Raw genomic sequence first — 19,166 nt, 5'->3', positions numbered from 1 at the left:
CCCCCCCCGGCTCCCTTCCAGATGTGCCGGGCAGGGGCGCGCCCGCCAGCTGCACCGCCCCCGCCCAGATGTGCGAGCGAGCGAGCGGCGGGGGCGGCCCTCCCCTCTCCCAGATGTGGCCGCGAAGAGGCCTCCCGCGCACGGAGGGGGGGCTATTCCAGCTGTTGAGAGGGAGGCAAGGGCCTCCCCAGATGTTCGCCCCCGCGGGGGAAGCGGCACTGCCCAAGCGCGCCGGCCTCGGTGCCGGCCCACCCGCACGCCCGCACCTGCACCAAGGCAGACGAGGCGCCTCACGCTTTCCCGGGGGCTGCAAGGGCAATAGGTGGAGCAGGACCTTCCTTCGGCCCTGGGCGAGCTCTGGGCATGGCCGCGTAGCCCCGTCCCCTGCAGAGAGTGGGGTCCCCTGCGGGGAAGGAGTAGTTCCTCCGGCCGCGGAGCTGCAAAGGTCCCGCGACGTCCATCTCCCCGTTTGCAGGGTCCTGCAGGGGAGGAGATGGGTTACAGGGCCACGCAAGGGCCATGGCTCCCTCTCCTGGCTCAATTTGCTCTCCCAACTTTAAGCAGCTTTCAGTGAAGTGGGAAGCAGGAAGCTGTCTAAATTCAGAGCTCCATCTCCCAAGCGGCTAAATGACATTTGGAACCTTTGGACTCTGTCAATAAAGCACCAGAATAGTGTGCAGAGTCCTAATACTGCTGCTCACCCTCAAGGCTATCCACTTCTCACTTGCCCTGTGAGAAAGCAAAGGGCTCAGAGAAAAGGTGGCTTCGTGCCATTTCCGCTTCTCCTCTCCGTGGTGTGCTAGGAGTGCAGCTCTCGTTAGTGAAAGCGGTGGCACTGCACAGTGCTTAGCACGATGCAGTGCAGCCYCACCCCAGAGAAGTGGTAGCTACTCAATCCAGCATGTTAAATATGACAGATCTGCCACGGTGGGACACATCTAGAGGTACTGAGAGGAACAGCTCCGCCACCAGCTGGCCCTTCCCTCAGCACCCGCAGGTCTTTTTCAACAACCACAGGAGCTGCTTGGCAGATCTGGTGCACAGCTCTGTATCAGCGATACCTACATGACACGCACCCTTTGCCTTATCTCCACCACAGACATAGCCCTGATGAGACTGAAATATTTCATGGATGAAGAACAGAYGCCTGAAGCTGATTCCAAGGAAAACAGTAGTGATACTGATGAGTGAAGGAAGAATTTGCAGAAATTTGTGCCAGCTCCTTCTCCTGGAGAATGCAGCCAACAATCATCAGTGTAGTCGCTTGTGCAGGAGTGTTCTTACCCTGAGCAGGGATGAAAGCCTTCTGTCTTCCCAGGTTGGCGAGGAGACTCTGTTCCATCCTGGCAACAAATGACCTGGCCTTATTCATGCTTTTGTCACCTCTTGGCAAGCTGACAGCAAAGTGATGTATCTGGACACAAAGCCCTTAGTGCTAAGGAAACTTCTATTAGTTCAAAGTGCTGCAGCACATCTTAGCAATTTTGGCTACAATATTCCTTCCACACTGGACCAAGTTCAAGATCCCAGTCCTTGTCTCCAGGCCATGGGCCCAGGAAATCTAGAAAACCAAATTTCACTCCATCTCCTGAAGTCCGAGAGCAGGGACTGCCCCTGGGAATTCAACTCTCAGCACAGTGGAAGCATCTGCGACAAACCTGTCCCGGAGAGCAGGGCCTGGTCAGGGTACCTGGCACAACCTCTCACAGCTGGTGCTAGCACATATCTCCCCACATCCTCAAGGCCAGGTAGGTGAACACTGTCCACACCATGCTGTTGTGAAAGGAGGCCCTTGTCCTCATCAGCCCACTCCAGCTTGTGAAGGTGGGCATATTAGAATTTTGCTCCTCCAAGGAAGAGTGACTGTGGCCTGGCTGTGCCACAAGGCGAGAAGGAGCTGTGATGGGAGGCCAGGCTGGCTGCTGCTCCTACTCTTGTGTGATGGAAGTGTTCATGTTTTCCATCTGCACCGTCTTCAGGATCAGCTCTTTGTCCTGAACCTTTCTACCCTTTCCTTTCCAGGGCACAGGAAAAGTAGGCAGAAACTTTATTGTCCCAGCAGCTTTCTTGTCCCTTTGGTTAATGCCTTTGAAAAACTATCTACTTGACTTGTGTATAGAGTCAGCTCTACTCAAGCCATCTCTAACCTAAATCCATCCAAGTATTTCAAGAAACATGATAAGGCAGAGCTCCATATAGGCTAATCTACTGCACTTTCAGGACAGATTAATCTGTGTTTTGCCCCATGTTAACTGCACAGCTCCAGGATCTGAACTAGCTTGTTTGGAGTTACTTTATGTATTTGAACCCTCAGCTTCACTGTTGAATATAGACAAAACTGGAGTAGCAAGGCACATTTTGTGATCTGTATTTTCCACCATACCTAGAGAAATATATGTGCTTAACACCTTCTGTCAAAACAAGACAGTCCACTCTTCCTCGGAGGATGAAATAACAAAAGCGTTGCATATTTTAGTTGTGATACTTAATGCAGTTGTGGGAGTAACTCGGCTGTTCTGGTGACTGATGTGTTATAAGAGTTAAATAATAGTAATAATAATGATACTTTGCCCTATATAATGCCTTCCATCCATAGATACACATCTGGGATAGGACATGTCGTTACTCTTGTTTGGGAGGATCTAGGCACTGTTGCAATACTAGTAATGCAGGTTAACAGTCATTTATACATACATGCACCCTGAGAAATTCATACCATTCCAAAATTTTAAAGCCTACCTCCATTAGTGCAAATGAGGGGCTTTACACTAAAGTCATTAATTTTCTCTGATTTTGGTGGAAAGCCAGAATTCAGTGTTAGACTTCCTTGAAAGACTTATGAACTAAGGTTCAAGGCCAAGTTTCCAGAGTTTGTTTTTAGACTAAAGCTGGAAACAAAATCCCAAACCACACCTGCTTGTTTGTTTTCATGGGAAATGTTTCAGACTCTTTTTTCTTAAAGATTAAAAAAAATCAGCAACTCCCTACTGTAAAATGAGAGTAATATTGCTCTCTTGGGCTCAGTGCTGTCATAAGGATTATTTTTGTATTGCTATTTTTTCTCCCATCCACTCTCTATGCTAGTGCAAGCTATTTCTATGCAGGGTTAAAATGCAACACAGTTACACCCTAGAGTGAATTATACTACAGTTTGAAGAGCAATTCAGTAAGCATAAAACATTTTTAAGCACAAAAAAGCAGCATTATGCCACGATTTTAGGCAGGGAGCAAAATGTAGCATTACTAAGTGCAACCACAAGGGAGGACTTTAACAGCAAAGGAATGTGTTGGAATGTAGCCAAGACACTGGAGCTGCTGGTATTGCAACTGCTGGGAAAATGTTCCGCAGATCTTCAGTTACAAGTGGCCAAAGACCTTGGTTTGCTGCTATTCTCCTATTCCCATTAGTTAACTTTAGAACCAGAAACACACAAGAAACCTGGATCACACAGTCCTGTTCTCTGCCACATCCACCACAATGTCATGTAACCCTTTCCATGAATGGACCAAGCTCCATCTTAAAACAAGTTCATGCTTTCTGTCCCTGTTACTCCTCCTGGGATATTTTCCTAGACTGTCCAACTCCCTGATGGTCAGAAACCTTCTTGTCATTTCCATGGCCGGTTTATTCCCATATGTACTGGCACCAGTATTGGTTCTCCTTTCAGTTCTGCTCCCTGCCGTTTACTCAGATATTTTCATAGAAATTGTTCTTGCCTCTTTTTCCCCCTAGTTACACATGACAAGCTTTTCAGTCTTCTTTCCTAAATGAATCTCCATCCCCCTTGGACCTCTTCCCTGCATCTGCTTCAATTTAAATTAATCTTAAACTGCATATAGATTACAAATTTATTTACAGTATTAAATGGGAGGAGGTTTCACTGAGGCTTCACACAATGACATTGGATGCCCAGTTTTTCCCAGAAATATCTCACCTGGTAATCCCAGGGTTGCATTTATCTTTTCACAGCTAAACTGTAGTGGTGGCCCATTAGTCATCCTTTGATCCACTATTAGACTCATATTTCTCCTCTGCTCTTGCTTCCAATGGTAAATTCCCAGATTATATCAGGAACTTGTTATTATTCCCTTGCCAGATTCCAGTTCTCTTGCATTTGTCCCAACTCTCATCCTGCCTGTGGTTTTCTAATTTGTTCTTAGCCAGCATTTCTGATACTGGGAGACCAAGGCAGTTTCATAACATCTAAAAGACATGTTCTTGCTTGTTATTTTACTCACACCCACCTAACCCATTTTTCCTCCTTCCCAGTTCAGGAAACAAGCCCTAGACTACGTATAATTATAGTCTGTGTAGTTATAAATGAACGTGCCTTCTGTGTTTTACACCTACGCTTTGAATGGCATTGAGAAGAGCATGCCTGATAACCTGAGATACAGGACCTTGAAGAAACCAGAGAACGAAAGATATTCCTAACATAGCAGCACATGGACCTCCCATCTGCATCTGTCAAGGAAGCCAAGGTTAGCCACACTCAGGTGGAATGGCTGAATACTGTCTGCTGAAAACATTTTTCAGTGAGGAACCTGGGCCTGGCTTTGCAGATATGCATGGCTTTCAGACAAGTATGCATGGCTCATTTACTAAAATGCACAAGGAGTTGTAACTGTTCCTGCTTCAGATGATCTTGACTAACACATATCATGTATTATGGGCCATATTGGCTATATCCAAACCAGATCTCAAATCACCTTACTTCCCAGGCAAAGCCTGTTATATGAACCTCTGTACATTAAAAAACAAAACAAACAAACAAAAAAACAGTACATGATGAGGGATCGGAAGTGCAGCTTCATTATGAGTTCATCTACATTTATTCCAGAGGATCTAGTACATAGCTGTTGCCCATTTTCATGCGCTGAGTATTGTTGGTGTCTCTTCTCATCGTGTTACTGTGGTGGTAGGACTGCTAATGAGAGCAGTTCTCAAAAGGGGACTTGACCTTACATGACTTGCACCTAAGTCCATTCAAATCTCTGTCACAAGTGGTTTGATATCRCCTCAGGCCAGAGATCTTTCCCAGTCTTATGAGTCTGTGATTCATACAAACTAAAACTATTTCAAATCAGCGTTGGAGAGGAATATCTTCTCATCCTGCCAAAGGCTTCTACTTCTGCCAGGTGTTTGACCCACATGTTGGACAAAGTTCATGTTCAGGATACCTGAACATACTTCAGCACAATGTACAAGTTGTCTGAGCTTGGAGTTTGCAGGGACACTTGTCCTGTCTGCACAGATGTAAACTGAGTTGGCGTTTGAGCTGGGCAAGCCTGGCTTCTGTCTCAAACAGCCTTTAAAGCAAGCATCTAACCTAAGCACTAATTAGCAGCAGCTTATCTCACCTGCTCACTGAGGCCAGTGAGAAAAGACAGGCTGTCCGCAGATTAATAAAGCTAGATAATCTGAATACTTCCTTGGCTGTGTAGACAGTTCTCTACTGCTGGGCTTTTCTTCGCAGAGTGGTCTCTGCAGTTGTTTTTTGATACCTTGTCTCTCTGTCTGATGGTTCGCTGACAGTACTTTACTTGACCATTGCAGGAGAAAGGCACTGAAGTAATGGTGTCTTTCCTGAGCAAACAGCCAATTAAAAGACCTTAGGAAAGTAGAAAAAGCCTTAATACATCATGCTTTTGTTCTATTTAATTGTGAAGTCTCTGCCTATCTTGACACATGTTTTTATATATATGTTTTGATGTTTTGACAGTCTTTTCAATAGTCTTTTTTCTCAACAAAAAACAGCTTTTCTGAGTAACTGTGCCATAACAAACTGCAGAGAATATTATGTTTGGTGAATGAAGAGATTTCCATTTGTACATTCTGAAGGATTATTATTATAATCAGTAACAGATTATTTTTTCCCCTAAAAATTCAAGATCACTCTGCAGAATGGCCTTTTAAATCTTTGGTTTCACTTCAGCAGTGATAAAGCAACATTAACCTTTAGGTTCACAGTTTATCTGTGAATAAGTTAAGGATTTCTTAAGGAAAACAGTCCTTTTGTGTAACTCCTTGAAAGGTCACACAAGTAACAGATTTTAGGAGCAAACTCAGAAACTGCAGAAAAAACGTACACAGTCCCTGGAGAGGGCAGCTGCAGGTTAGCAAGGCCTAGATATACAGAGATACTATTACTTCCCAAAATCTAGGATTCCTCCGTGACATGCTGGCATGTTTTAACCAAGAGGCAGGACCCTCAGCTCCTGTTAATCATCATTGAGCTAATGGAGCTGTAACAGTTCATGCTAGTGGAGGTTTTTGGCAATGCTGAGCACTGTGGTTAGGCAGAATACCCATCTGCACAAAACGGTTCTTGGCATTCTTGCAGCTCATTTCACAGGTTAGTGTATTTCCAGGCATTTGAAAGTTCCTTTCTCTCAATAGCTGTTATCCATCACTATAAAAATGGGCATAGCAGACAGAGCAGAATGGCTAGTTTTGCTCCAGATCCTTGACCTCACTGGCTTTGCATCAGAGAAGACTTCGGTGTAAGCGTAATAAGTTTGCATTTGCACAGTTACTGAGAGTGTGCTCTCATTCGTCCCACCCCACTGCTTAAATGGAAACTGGTATGATTATAAATGACATCATGTGCTCTCTGAGAGCAGAGGACAGGACTCAGGGATGTTCAGGGCCCCTTCCAGCCCTGGGCTTTTTCTTCTCTCTTAAAGGGAAAATCAGAAGCCCATAGGACTATTTTCTTTCCTGTAGCAGGAAGTGGGATTGAGCCAAAATTTGCAAGGTTGCAATAAGTTTTATTAGCCTCTCAGGACATAAAAAGCTTGGAAAAAGGCTTTTAAAGCATTGGGTGAGCCCCAGAAATGTTTTATTAATTGAGGGTGATATTCAGAGAACAGTTGCAAAGATCATCAGAGGAAGTATTCAATTTATATGAAGAACGAGGAAAGAATGCTGCATGCATGTTTGGGTACAACAACCTACAGCTCTCACAGGAATGTGGGCACCTTTGAGGAAAATGCTTCGATTAGGGCAGTTAATTTTTGCAATGTAAAAAGACCAGATTAATCCAGGGGAAACTGAATGGAATTACAGGCAGCCTTAAGACAAAAGCCATGCTTGTGGGAACTCTTTTTTTTTTTTTTTGGAAGCAGATCACCCACCTGTCTCTTTCTTGTGAGATGAGAGATTTTAAAGATCACTGAAGAGGAGGGAATCAAGAGCAATGCATTTGTTAGCAAGTCATAAATTTGCAGGGAGAGAGCAAAGAGAGCAGAAAAAGAATGAACTTGAATTTCACAGGGGCAAGAGGCTCCCTCTAACTCAGGCAGTTGCCAGGATCATGGCAGAAAGCCATCAATGGGGAGATGCAAAGTTGCAAACAGCATGTGAAAATGAGGTTTACAAGTTGTTAATCAGTGATGTAAAGATGTGCTCGACAGGCTGTAAGTTAAACAACCTCATAGGTTTAACACTTAGTCTTCATAACATGCCAGAGAAACTTTTGATGAGAGTAAAATGAACAAAGCGAAATGAACAATAAGCTCACAATTTACCCTATGATGGAAGTAAAAGCTCCTAAAAACTTTGATTATTTTTCCAGTTAAATTTCTCTGTGTTATTATTTCTCTGTCTATAGCAAGGACGAAATATCCTGTGTGAATTGCTCTGCTGACTGACGTCTTCTGCCCATCCTCAGAAGGCTGAGGTAGGAGGAAGTTTCAAAGCAGAGTTCCCTCATCCTGTCTTGCTGACGTTGACCATGACTACGGAGATATGGCCAAAGGACCAGGGAGCCCACAGCTATTCTCCTTGATGAAGGCGAGCTCAGATCTGCCAGTTCTTGCCAGCAGTGATGGTGAGTRTGTCATGCGGTCACCGGGGGATAGACTGCCAGGTGCAGTTACTACTGCATTTGTGTTTTGTAAGACCTGTAGAAAGACATTGTGTAGGCCTATGAAATCCTTTGAAGTGGTTGCACCTGCAAGCTGGAGGATCTTTCTTTAGCTCTGACGCTGGCTGAAACAAAGTATTCCCTACTTCCCAGTCTAGCCTTGAATAACTCTGTACGCTAAAATCGATGTTTCATTCAAATGTTGGCAAATTTCAGCAGTGGGTTCAGTGCAGTGAAACTTGTACACGGGGCCAAGACTGGATGTATGATGATTTTTTCATTTTTGAAGCCAAAATGTGGGTGAAAGAAATTGATATGGGTTAAACTCAAACAGAAACTTTTCAACAAAGCAAAATAAATCATTTTAGCTAAACTAAAAATCTTCATTTAGTCTGAAACAAAAAGCTTCCTTTCATGTTTGAGCCACTCCTTTCAAAAAACATTTAAAATACTTTAAATTTGCCTTTTTTTCTTTAAAATTTGGCTTCTATTTCAAGCACATTAAAATTCTCTCCTCCACTCCTTTTTAGTCAAAACTCTTCACTGAATTCTTCTGCAGTTTATAAATAGTTTTGGTCCCTCAAAAGCATCATTTTTGTGAATTTCATATTTCTGGAAAAAAGGCACTGCTATTATTAGTCATTTACAGTCTTCAAAACGTCACCCAAAGTATTCTCAGACAAATTCTGTTCCACTATTACTGGAAGAGCACCCTATTAAACTGAATAGTTTTTCTTTGACCAGTCACTCGAGCAAGGTTTCTCACTCCATAGCTGTGCAATCAATTAGCAAATTATTCTGAGGTTGAAAATACCCTTGGAGGAAATTTCCAGTTTGTTCTCACGCAGTGCATTTCTCCCAGTCACCTTTCTCTCTTGCTGAGCCCAAATCACGATGCTCAGGTTCACCAAGGATGACTCCTGTCCATAGGACAGGGAATACGTGAAAACCACGAGAGATCCTGGCTTAATGGATGAGTGCATTGTGTTGGGCCATATTAAGTCAGGAATATGTCGTGCACCTGGTGCTACATTATAACACGGGGAATTTTATGTTTCTGACTCAAACACGGCTTTATGGTAAGAGCGCTGTTTGGACAAGCCTTGGACAAGTCCCGCATAACTTTCTAACCGTATCTGTATACATTGTCTGGCTGGGGCCTCCCCTAGTTTCCACTTTCCTGCTCTCTCCATTTTCGTTCCAGTCACTATGTAACTTGCCATACCTGAGATGTAATTACAACATATTTCACCTGTACTTAAGTCAGGTTTAGAGTATGGTATTTAGCAAGTTAAAGATCTAAATAAAAGACTACTTTGCAATGGGTGATAGTAAAAGAGTGTAACAGAAAATAAATRTCTGCTAGTGAGCTGATTAAATAACTTGTAATCTGGACTTCTGTGTGAGGATAAATATGGGACTACAACTGTTCCCTTCCCAATGAACACTCTGCTCTGCTGATRAAAAAGGAGTCTTCCTTTAAGCTTTTTATTCTGTGAAATCACCTAACCTATCATTTTCAAGCATGGATTTTTTTCTGCTCACACATGCTTGTCAGTTGTTCTGTGGGGTTATTTCTCATGCAAACCAAAATAGTTCATGATTTAAAATGTTCCTCAACCTGACTGTTCACATGATAAATGGCATAATGGAGTCGCATTCGTTAGCACCAGAAGCAAACTCCAAAATAGAACTAGACAATTACTAAACAAACATTCTGTAATTATCTTTTCTTTCCTGACCAGCTGAATGATGAAGACAGTGGCAATGTGCGGAGCTCATGATTAGAGCTGGTCATTTAGGCAAGAAAAAATATCAGATTCAAGTATATTTCATCAATCAGAGTGTGGAGGGAGCTGGCTTTAGCTGATGGGACCAATACTGTGGCGGATGTTGATTGTTCCTCCCAGTGCTGACTCCCACTGACTTCCCTTTTTATACTTTCAATCTCTCTCTCCTACATCACTTCATGCAGCCTCCTCTGGCTTGTTTTCTTTGGTCTTGCATTAGTAATTGATTCCATTACTTTTAGGCATACCCTTGAACTTTAAACATTACCAACACCTTGTTATAAATCTTTGGACATGTCATGCTATATATCATTTTATGCATTTTTGGATACTACATTTAGATGTTTCCCAGTATGCACATCCTCATAAGAACTACAAGAGTCTTATACAGACCTTACTTAGTCTTTCTTTGGAGCTCATTTCTCCATTATCTGGCAACATACCAGTCTTATTCTGAGGCACACCATTATTTCAATTATATAATTAGGAACTCTGTTCATTAGGACTTCATTGCTTAGTCTACAGATGAGAACATGCATAAATCTTAATTAAAAGAAAAAACATTGCTTGTTGTTTAACATGAGTTTAACCTTTAATACTATCCTCCATGATAAGGACAAGCATAAGTGTTCTTTTATGTAAAGAGAGGGTAAAACCCTCTTAATTGCTTGCCCAAGAAAAGAAATGTTCCAGATGCTCCAGGCAAAAGAACTCAAAGATGTTTCACCTGCTTGTGAAAGTATTTCAGTATCACAGTCTCTATAATAAATAGTGACTCTGGGCAGATGCCTCTGTCCTGGTTATCCTGGATCCAGTCCCCAAGGGCCATAGCTACAGTCACCTCAGAAATGGTGACTACAGTGGTGTTTGTTACAGATGGAAGGGAGGAGCACAGAGGGAAGGAGGGCATTTGGGGAGTTTCTACATGAAGTGGTGATGGCTGAGCAGGGGCACGGTCCCTTCCACAGTCTGATAAAACTGGGTCCTGCCTCAAGGTAGGTGGGGAKAGAGGACTGATTTCTTATTATACCATTCTTGAAAACATTTCATTTGTTGAATGAAGAAACACGTCCATTTCAATGTGAAGAAGTAATTGTCAATAGGAAACATCCTGAAGGGAGGAATCTAAACTCTAAGAATTATTTGCTCAGAGTATTCAGTATGTATTTATGAGCAGCGAGGCCATGGGAACTACTCAACAAGTGCAATACAGGGTGAATTTCTGTCATCCCTAAAGGTAGTTGTAACAAATATTGTAGTTATTTTAAATTCTGATGAGCTCTGACAAGGGAGTGTCTGGGACTGTGAACCTTTCAACATTCCCTGGTCTGGTCTGGTTAGAAGTCAGGTCATTGTTCAGCTTTTGTTTAAAACTGACCATAAATTAATTCATTCATCTTGATCATGAGGAAAAACTCAGAGGTCCTATCAAGGCCACTGAAATGGGGACAGTAGGACACCTCAAGTTCTCTTTTCACTGCAGGGTAACCCGAGTGACTTCTCAGAGCTAGGTCTCACCAGATTTGGCATAGGCCAGTCAGGTAGGATGCAGGTCCCTTACCAAGCAAAGGCAAACCTTAGCGGGGTTCCAGAGGAAGCGATGGAGGTGGGATGGAGAACTTTGGCTGTTGCTTCTCCCCAGGCCGCTCTCCACCAGCTTCCCTCATTCCCTTCTCCTGGCAGATCAGGGTCGGAGGAGAGCACTCCTCATTGCCCGTGCAGTCCTACTGGCAATGGGCAGAGTCTGTAAGGGAGGGATAGTTGCGTAAACAAGGATTAGAGATGAGATGAGATGAGATGAGATTCTGTCTTTGGGAGGAGGCCTACTGCTGTCGTGCCAGCTTCCCATAGCAACGCTAGGGTTGCCATCCCTTGCTCCTACCCAGGATAAAGGCATCCAGCACAGACCCTTACTCTTTTGCATATTCATCCTTACCCCGATGTTTCTCCTTYGCCTTTTCCCTGTTCTGCAGTATGCAAAAGACAGCAGCAGCACTGCACTCAGATGCCTGTTTGCAGCTTCGAGGGGCAGGGACAACTGTAACACAAGTCCTCACTGGGGCTTGTTCTAGAGAGTGAAAAATCGAGCAAGGAGCATTGTTAGAAATCTGCTGTTGTTCCCAAAGCAGCTGCATGTGCATGCAGTATAGCAGAGAGATGGTGAATTCTGCAGGCCTCCTCGTGTGCTGATGTGCAGAGGGAAGGAGCTGCTGCAAATCCCCAGTTAGCAGCTCTTAATTTTTCTCTCCACTGTAAACAGGTGTGCTTGTACTTCTGGAAGTGGCTAGTTGAATCCTTTGCACTTCAGTTAGATATATACCCAAAGGGCATGTGCTTTTGTTGTCACTGGTAGCACTTGTCCTCTCTTACCGAAACACTTCTCCAGGCACCAGGCAGATAAAATTTGGAGGCACTATGGCTAAAATCAACCACTGCCAATCTCTGCAATGAAATAAGCAATACCCGAGCCTCACATTCAACACAGTAAAGAAGGTTTAATATGCAAAGCAATAACTCAGAAGACATCATCCGTACCCCTTTCATTAACCTTTAAAATTAGCCTAGAGAAATGTGGAAGATCTCTCCTTTCCTCATCCCATTATTCTGTTTTGGTACCATGTCCATGGCTTTACTTTGTAAAGTGTTATAAGGCAATGAGCTTTATCTTATGTTGCCTTTTAATAAGCAGTGGATTGAGGATACCAGCACGGCTACTTCATCACAGCGACCTAATGATATTCAGCAAATGTGAGTGCTTTGAACTGCTTTGACTCTAAAAGCAGGGGGAGCAATGATTGATTAAATCTTCAGTGTTTAAGATCAGAAATAAACTTAAGGGGATACTACAAAAGGCCAGGAAAACTGCAGGAAACACTGACTGAAAGCCACTTCAAGAATCAGAGAGCATCTCATCCTCCCAGCTCCATGGAAAAGGTTTAATTAATTTCTTGCTTTTAATCAGTCAGTAACATCAAACTCATTCTCCTGATGGAAGAGATAAACTGTTCTGGTCTTCCTGATCTTTACAYGCTCAACAGAGTATGCAATACTGGATCAAATATAATATCCCAGAGATTATTACTTCATGGCTTGAAGATGCAAGACACAAGTGGAAATGCTGGGAYGGAAGTGGACGCAACTATGTTCCCTTTTGCCAGCGGTAAGACCGTGACGCAGGGACTGGCAGGAACAAGCAGAGCTGCTGGCTCATGGCCCAGCTGCCCAGTTGTCAGACAACACAAGTGTGCCTGGGAGAACTGGGAATTTCTTGGCTTTGAAGATGAATCAAAAAAGTGGAAGGATTGGTCTGATCCAACTTAAAATCAAATTCCGGCAGTTTTGCCTTTTTTTGGTGAATACTCTCCCTCTGTTTGTTTTTGAATCACTCCCAGTGCAATACTTTTTGTTTCACTGTCCATTTTTTAAAAGACTTATGCAAGGGTTGAATTAACAGAAAAGGTCAGTTCTTAAGAATAAAGTTATAAAATTAATACTTATAAAATTAAATTATAAATGTCAAAATCCATCAGCTTTTTTTTTTCCTTCCATTTTCAAAATAACTTTTTCCCTATTTTTTCAACCAATGTTATTAATGAAATATTACTCACACTAATTTAGGGATTTTCTCCCAAAATATTTTCTGAGCAAAAACTAGAAATTTTTGTCTGTCTCCATATACAAAAGATTGTTTTCAGCTATGGTCTTCTAACTCCTGAGGGATTTAACAAGTAAAGAAAAACCCCTCATAATTCATATATGTATGTGTATATGTCTGTATGTCTGTATATAATACTATATTGTTTATTTATCTTTTTCTTTTGTGGGATCATATTCAAAACATCCCTCTTCCTTTTTTTTTAACATTCATGTAGAAAAATTACTGCCCTCTCTCTGTCTTGTCCTTTTCTAGGACAGCTGACTTTCCTTTTCGTGACACCTCAGTGGGCTTCAGTGCAATGCCACAGCCTGTGTCATGCTCAGACTGGGAGCTAGATGGCCTGATTCGTTTTCTTGGCTCCAGTTGCTGACACAGCAGAGATCTACTATAGGACAACAGATAAGTTATTCCATTCCTGGTATCTCCTGCAACCCTCGTCCGCAATGACGGTGATAATTAGAGGCACCCTGAGACCCCTGCGAGGCAGTTCACAGTCCCGATGGAGCAGCCTCTGCAGGCACACCTCACCCACACCGCGTCGGGGCATGCGGCGCCCCTTGCTCCCCGGCCGGAGAGCCTCAGCTGCTCCCTCACGAGCCAGAGCCAAGGTTTCAGCTTATTGCTGGAAATGCCAACCTTCAGAGGTAGCAAGAAACTCCGGGCTCCTTTGATTAAAAATAGGTCAAGATGTGGTTCAAATGAAGATATATTTTCAGATCTGTATACATTTGAACAAACATCGAACTTTTCTTTCATTCTCCCATTTGATGCTCCTGATTTCAAAGTTGAGCAAAATTTCTGAATTTCTGGAGCAGACAATGACCCAAAAATATAATAAACATCTCACCTCACTGTCCCCTCCCCAAAAAACTTCCTAAGGTTTTATTCATCATTTCACACATCACTAAGTAAACATCCCCCTTCCCATCATTGGCATGATGGAGACTTGATGCATTACTCTGTAAAGCAGAAGGATCATAATATGAAACTCAGTCCAAGAGGCACAGGCAATTATAGTATCCTTGAAGTATCTCTGCCAGGAGCATAGAGAGCAGTTCAATTTCAGACCTAATGAGATTCATTTGCAAGTCACTTTTTTCAAACCCTGTGTTATTTTGCTCTTCTCTCTCAACAATTACAAGTCTTGACTGATAAACTGTGTTATTATATGTAATAGGGAGTATTTCTGTGTCTGCTTACAATGTGGTTAGAGAGGATAGACTTCAGCTTGATGTTTTGAATATTTTCTAATTAGATGCCCAAGCATTAGTGTTCAAACATGTTTGATTCAGGTTTTCAATCATGACTCCTTAGCAGCTAAAGTAATGTTAAATTAAATTGATAAATGATGCTCTAAAAAGATGAAGAACTCCAGCAGAGAGATTAATCTGTGATGCCCTTTTAAGAAAGATTTACAGGATGTGATGTGCATTTGCTATCTGCCAAGTGCAATTCTTCAGCACCTGAATACACAAGCTTTGTAAAATTGTTTTCTGATGAAGTGTAAAGTTAGGTCTGCTCACCCTTCCCAGCTGTTGAGGAAATATTTACCATTTCACTAAGGCTCTTCATCTTGCCCAGGCTGTAGCTCCAGGGCATCCTGACAAATTGGGGAGATGGCTGTACTCTCTCACTCAAGGCACAGGCCAGCTGTCAGGCACTGGGACAACGTCTCCTAACTCACTGCGACGTGATGCTAGGAACCAGCGCTCTGCAGCACTGACTTCTACCATGCTCTTCCAGTTCTTTTGGTTCATGAGATATTGAATGTATAAACAAAACAAAAACACAGCCTCCAAACCCCCAAACCACATTTTACCATTCATCCTCTTTCCTTTCCTCCTCAGTTTAATTAAAACCACAGTTKGAATCTGGCACATGGAAGACTCTCTGAGCCCAAGCCAATTAATTTTTGCCACGATGAGAGACAGCCTGCTCCCTCCACGTGGAGTGGTCAAATGGCACATCCCTGCCTCCTAGGACCCAAACCTCAAGATGATTTAATGTATGATAACGCTGAGACCAACAAAGAGTGGGGGCAGGAGGAACAAGGTTTGGAACGGACCTATCGCACACAGTGAGGTTGTCCTGGGAGTGCCCTTCCAGAGGATACCTTGTCAGCCTGCCTTTCTTTATATCCCCAGAGAAGGACAATCATAGCTGTGTGTGTCCTTCCTGGACTGAGCTCCCCAGGCATTTCCATGTCTTTCTTCTGGACTACCCTTACGTGTGCCACTGCCTTGCCATGACTTCCAGCCCCTTCACAGTGAAGTCTCTAGTAAAAAGCCATTTGTTTTATACCCTCCAGTTCCCTTTTTCATTTTCACTGACTGCTTTATATTACAAGCAATCCTTCTGACATGTGCACTTAATCAATTTATGACAGGCAGATGGGCCAACGGGACGAGCTCTGAATAAACAGCAGGAGCCCAAAATAGGTAATAGGGATTGCTCTGCTGAGCATAGTTCTGGTGTTCTGGCTCCAAGAACAGCCAGAAGAAAGTGCAGAGAGTAATTATAAGATACATTCCTTTTTCACCTCTGTTAATGTGAACCTGGTTTATGCATCAAAATGGAAAAACTCTCCAAAAAATACTCCATTGTTCTGCACATTTTCCTTTTCCATGCTGACGTCTGATTCTTTTCTGAATTGTGCTTGGCTCTTGTCTTCAATAATTTCCAGCAGCCTTGTATTCCACAGGGCATTTATACACTGGCTGGAAAATCAGCCCCTTTTGATGAGCTTTAAAAGGTTGGATTAAAGGATTTGACACCCATGAACTACCTGCTAGTTCACTGGCAGTGAGTTCCAGCTTCATTTCCTTCTGCTGTTGCTAACAAGCAAATTCTTGCCCAGAGAATATTTGCATTTTGTCTTGACAATGGCAATGATTCTCCAAAGATTATCTCCAGGCTCTTCATCTTTAAGAAAGACTGTACCAACAACCCCAGGCTGACCTCCCTCAAGTCAACAGATCTATTCACGTGGAATCACAGTCTTGGTTTATCCCSCAATCCTCTCTCCTGGAGCCAAAAACATTAGAGATGGAAGTGACCATCTCCAGGTTATTTAGTTCAGCTCCATGTTAACTAGTCCATCTCTAGGTTAACTAGTCCATCTGCTTTCCCAGACAGCACAGAATTGAACTTTAGAACATATTTTCCTTAGTCTGCTCCTCCTCTTAACAGCTTTTTTAGTAGGACTTCTGCTTCTTGTCTTGCAAGCATATTTCATAGACTAATGAACAGGTAATTTGCTCCTGATAGTCACCTCTTGCCTCTTGTGACAGTTCTCTATGATCTTTCCCTGCTATGAGCTACGACTTACATTTTCCAATGGCAGTGTACAGTACTAGTTTCCCTTAAGTTTATACAGCCAAAACCTTCCTTCTGGTTTGAAAGCACAGCCTTTCTGGGCTTGTTTGCCCAACAGTCTGCAAAGAGCCACAGTATGGGATGCAAAAAAAGCTATAGGAAGTTCAGCTAACCCACKGATTTTAGTTGAATGGATCCATTTCAGTGCAATATTCCTACTGTAAGGCAGTTCTGTTTATTTTTAGAAAATCACATTAAAATATTCTCAGACTTCTTGTGAGCCTCAAGAGAACAGGTGTTTTGTCATGGAGCAGAGAACAGTTTGTGGCTCCCTCTCACTTTTAATTTCCTCACTAGTGAATTATGTTTGTAATGTTTTGAATATAGCCTTGCATTCCCCTCTCTTCATGCTGTCCTCAAGCTCTTCAGGCAGACAGCAACACTATCAGAACTTGATATGATGAAGCTCCCCTTCAAGGAAGACGGTTTCCAAGTAAAAGTATGCTTTGGGTAATTCTAGATTTACTGAATCAAGTCTTTAACCTCAAGAGGTAGTGTGCTGTATTTTATATAGAAAACAATTTTCCCTGCCAGATGAAATCTTAGGGCAGAGCGTCTCTTATTTTATGTAACTGCTTGGATATTTCTCTATCTTGGGATTAATAGCGATGGTGTAATTTAGATTCTGTAACAACTTGAGACAGATGGATTTACTGAGTTATCAATCTAACCACACACACGCAGCTTTGCTTTAATTGAATTTAGTGCCGGGGAAAGGAAGAACTTTATGAAAGAAAGTCCTTCTCCACCTGCCTTGAGAATAAAGGTCCAGCTGAGGCAGGACCAGCACACTCTGCCTTGTCAATGCCAGCGGTAACTGTTGGAGGGAAGGCAAAGGGACCATGTCGGGGCATGGAAAGGGTTGCAGTCAGAGTCCACACAGAGAAGGAGGGAGGTCTGCAGCTACATGGTGCCCATCCAGTGCTTGAGCTGAAAGGAAAAGACTTCTGAAGCAGTACAAGGGGGCATTATAGCCCACTTGGCAAATTTGTGCTGGAGGTGCTTTTGTCTTCATTGCCTGCTCTCTTAAAGACACAGGGCTGCGTGATCACACTGTGTCTCTGTCTGTCYATCAGTCTCATTCCCATGGCTCTGGAAATGCTTGTCCAGTTTTAGTCCAGTTTTAATGCTTTCAGAAAATTCTTACATGTTGAGGAAAAAAAGCTGGCTAAAAAGAGAGAAACGTTAACGCTCCCCTGAGAGCAGGTCTGCAATATGAGCTCAGCCCTTCTTGGACATCAAGGAAGAGAGAGAAAAGGAGAGAGAAAGAATTACCCGTGACCCCACGGCAGAGAAAGACCTGTCTTATCAAACACGAGAGAATACAACTATAAGGCACAAATCCATCAGAAAATAAAAACAGTTCTCCTGTTTGTGGAACTGCATGCTTGACAGAAATATCCACCCACTAGGAAATGGCTTAAGGCCACTAACCCACTTTCTGTAGGCCTCCAAGAACATATTGAATGCAGCGATCTTGGGACAACACAAGTCTGGAGCTGTTAAGCATGGACCTCAGTGGGAAAGGACATCTCCCTAAGCAGGACAGGCTTCTCAGCCTTCCCCAGCGCAGCAGAGATACCAGTCTCCCTGCTGCCTTACTCAAAGCCTGGCCACCCCTTCTTGTTTCTCGCTGTGTTGGCAGGAGATTTGCGAGTACACCACCATGTGCCATTTCAAGCGTCATTTGAATAAACGTCCCATATAATAGACTTCTGTAGCTCTCTTTCTGTGAATTCTAAATTAATGCAACTAATTAAAATGTTCCAAAGTTTTATGTAAATAACTAATTAGCATTTGAGAAGGAATAGTAAATTCACAGATGGTTTTGTTCCATTCAGGACCCATTTCGCTCTCTCTGGCTGTAGCAAGTGCAGGGTTAGGCCCCTGGTGTCTCACAGGATTGGGGTTAATTGATATCTGTAGCACACTGGAGAAACTCAGGGAGAAGTGTTGTAGGAGTAATTATTTATCGAGCTTTCCGGGACACTTGCTCTTTTTCCTTGTGGAAGTTGTGTCCGCATGGATTTTSAGGACTTTGTAGGTTTCTCCAGATTTCCAACAGGGAGCTGGTCCTGGCAGGTCTTGTGCCTGCGGAGACCGTAGAGGTGAATCTCAAGTGTGCTGATGCTGCACCTGCGCAGCCGTCGGTCCAGCTGCAGAGCAAGTCAGAGCCCCTGCCCCGCTGGCGGCACCCTCCTGCACAGTCGGACAGGGTGCCTGTGGCACCACAGGTTTGTTGTGCTAAAAGAGATGAGAAACAGAGAAAGTGAGGTAAGATTTTGAGGAGGAAGCAGAAGCAGTGGGCTTGAAATCCCTTTTCCAACACAGTCAGAGAATCGACACATTTCCTTATAGAGGGATAGTTTTGCATTTCTTTCCTTTTCCTTCCTTCGCATCACAGGGCCTGCGAAGGCACTGGCCTGAGGGAACCTTGTAAGAATGAGGAGGTTTAAAAAATATGTCCATATCTAA

Source organism: Apteryx rowi, unplaced genomic scaffold, assembly GCF_003343035.1.
Source record: "Apteryx rowi isolate R43461 unplaced genomic scaffold, aptRow1 scaffold_32, whole genome shotgun sequence".
Lineage (NCBI taxonomy): Eukaryota > Metazoa > Chordata > Aves > Apterygiformes > Apterygidae > Apteryx > Apteryx rowi.
The sequence above is the reverse complement of the archived record's forward strand: the minus strand, read 5'-3'. Positions refer to the sequence as shown.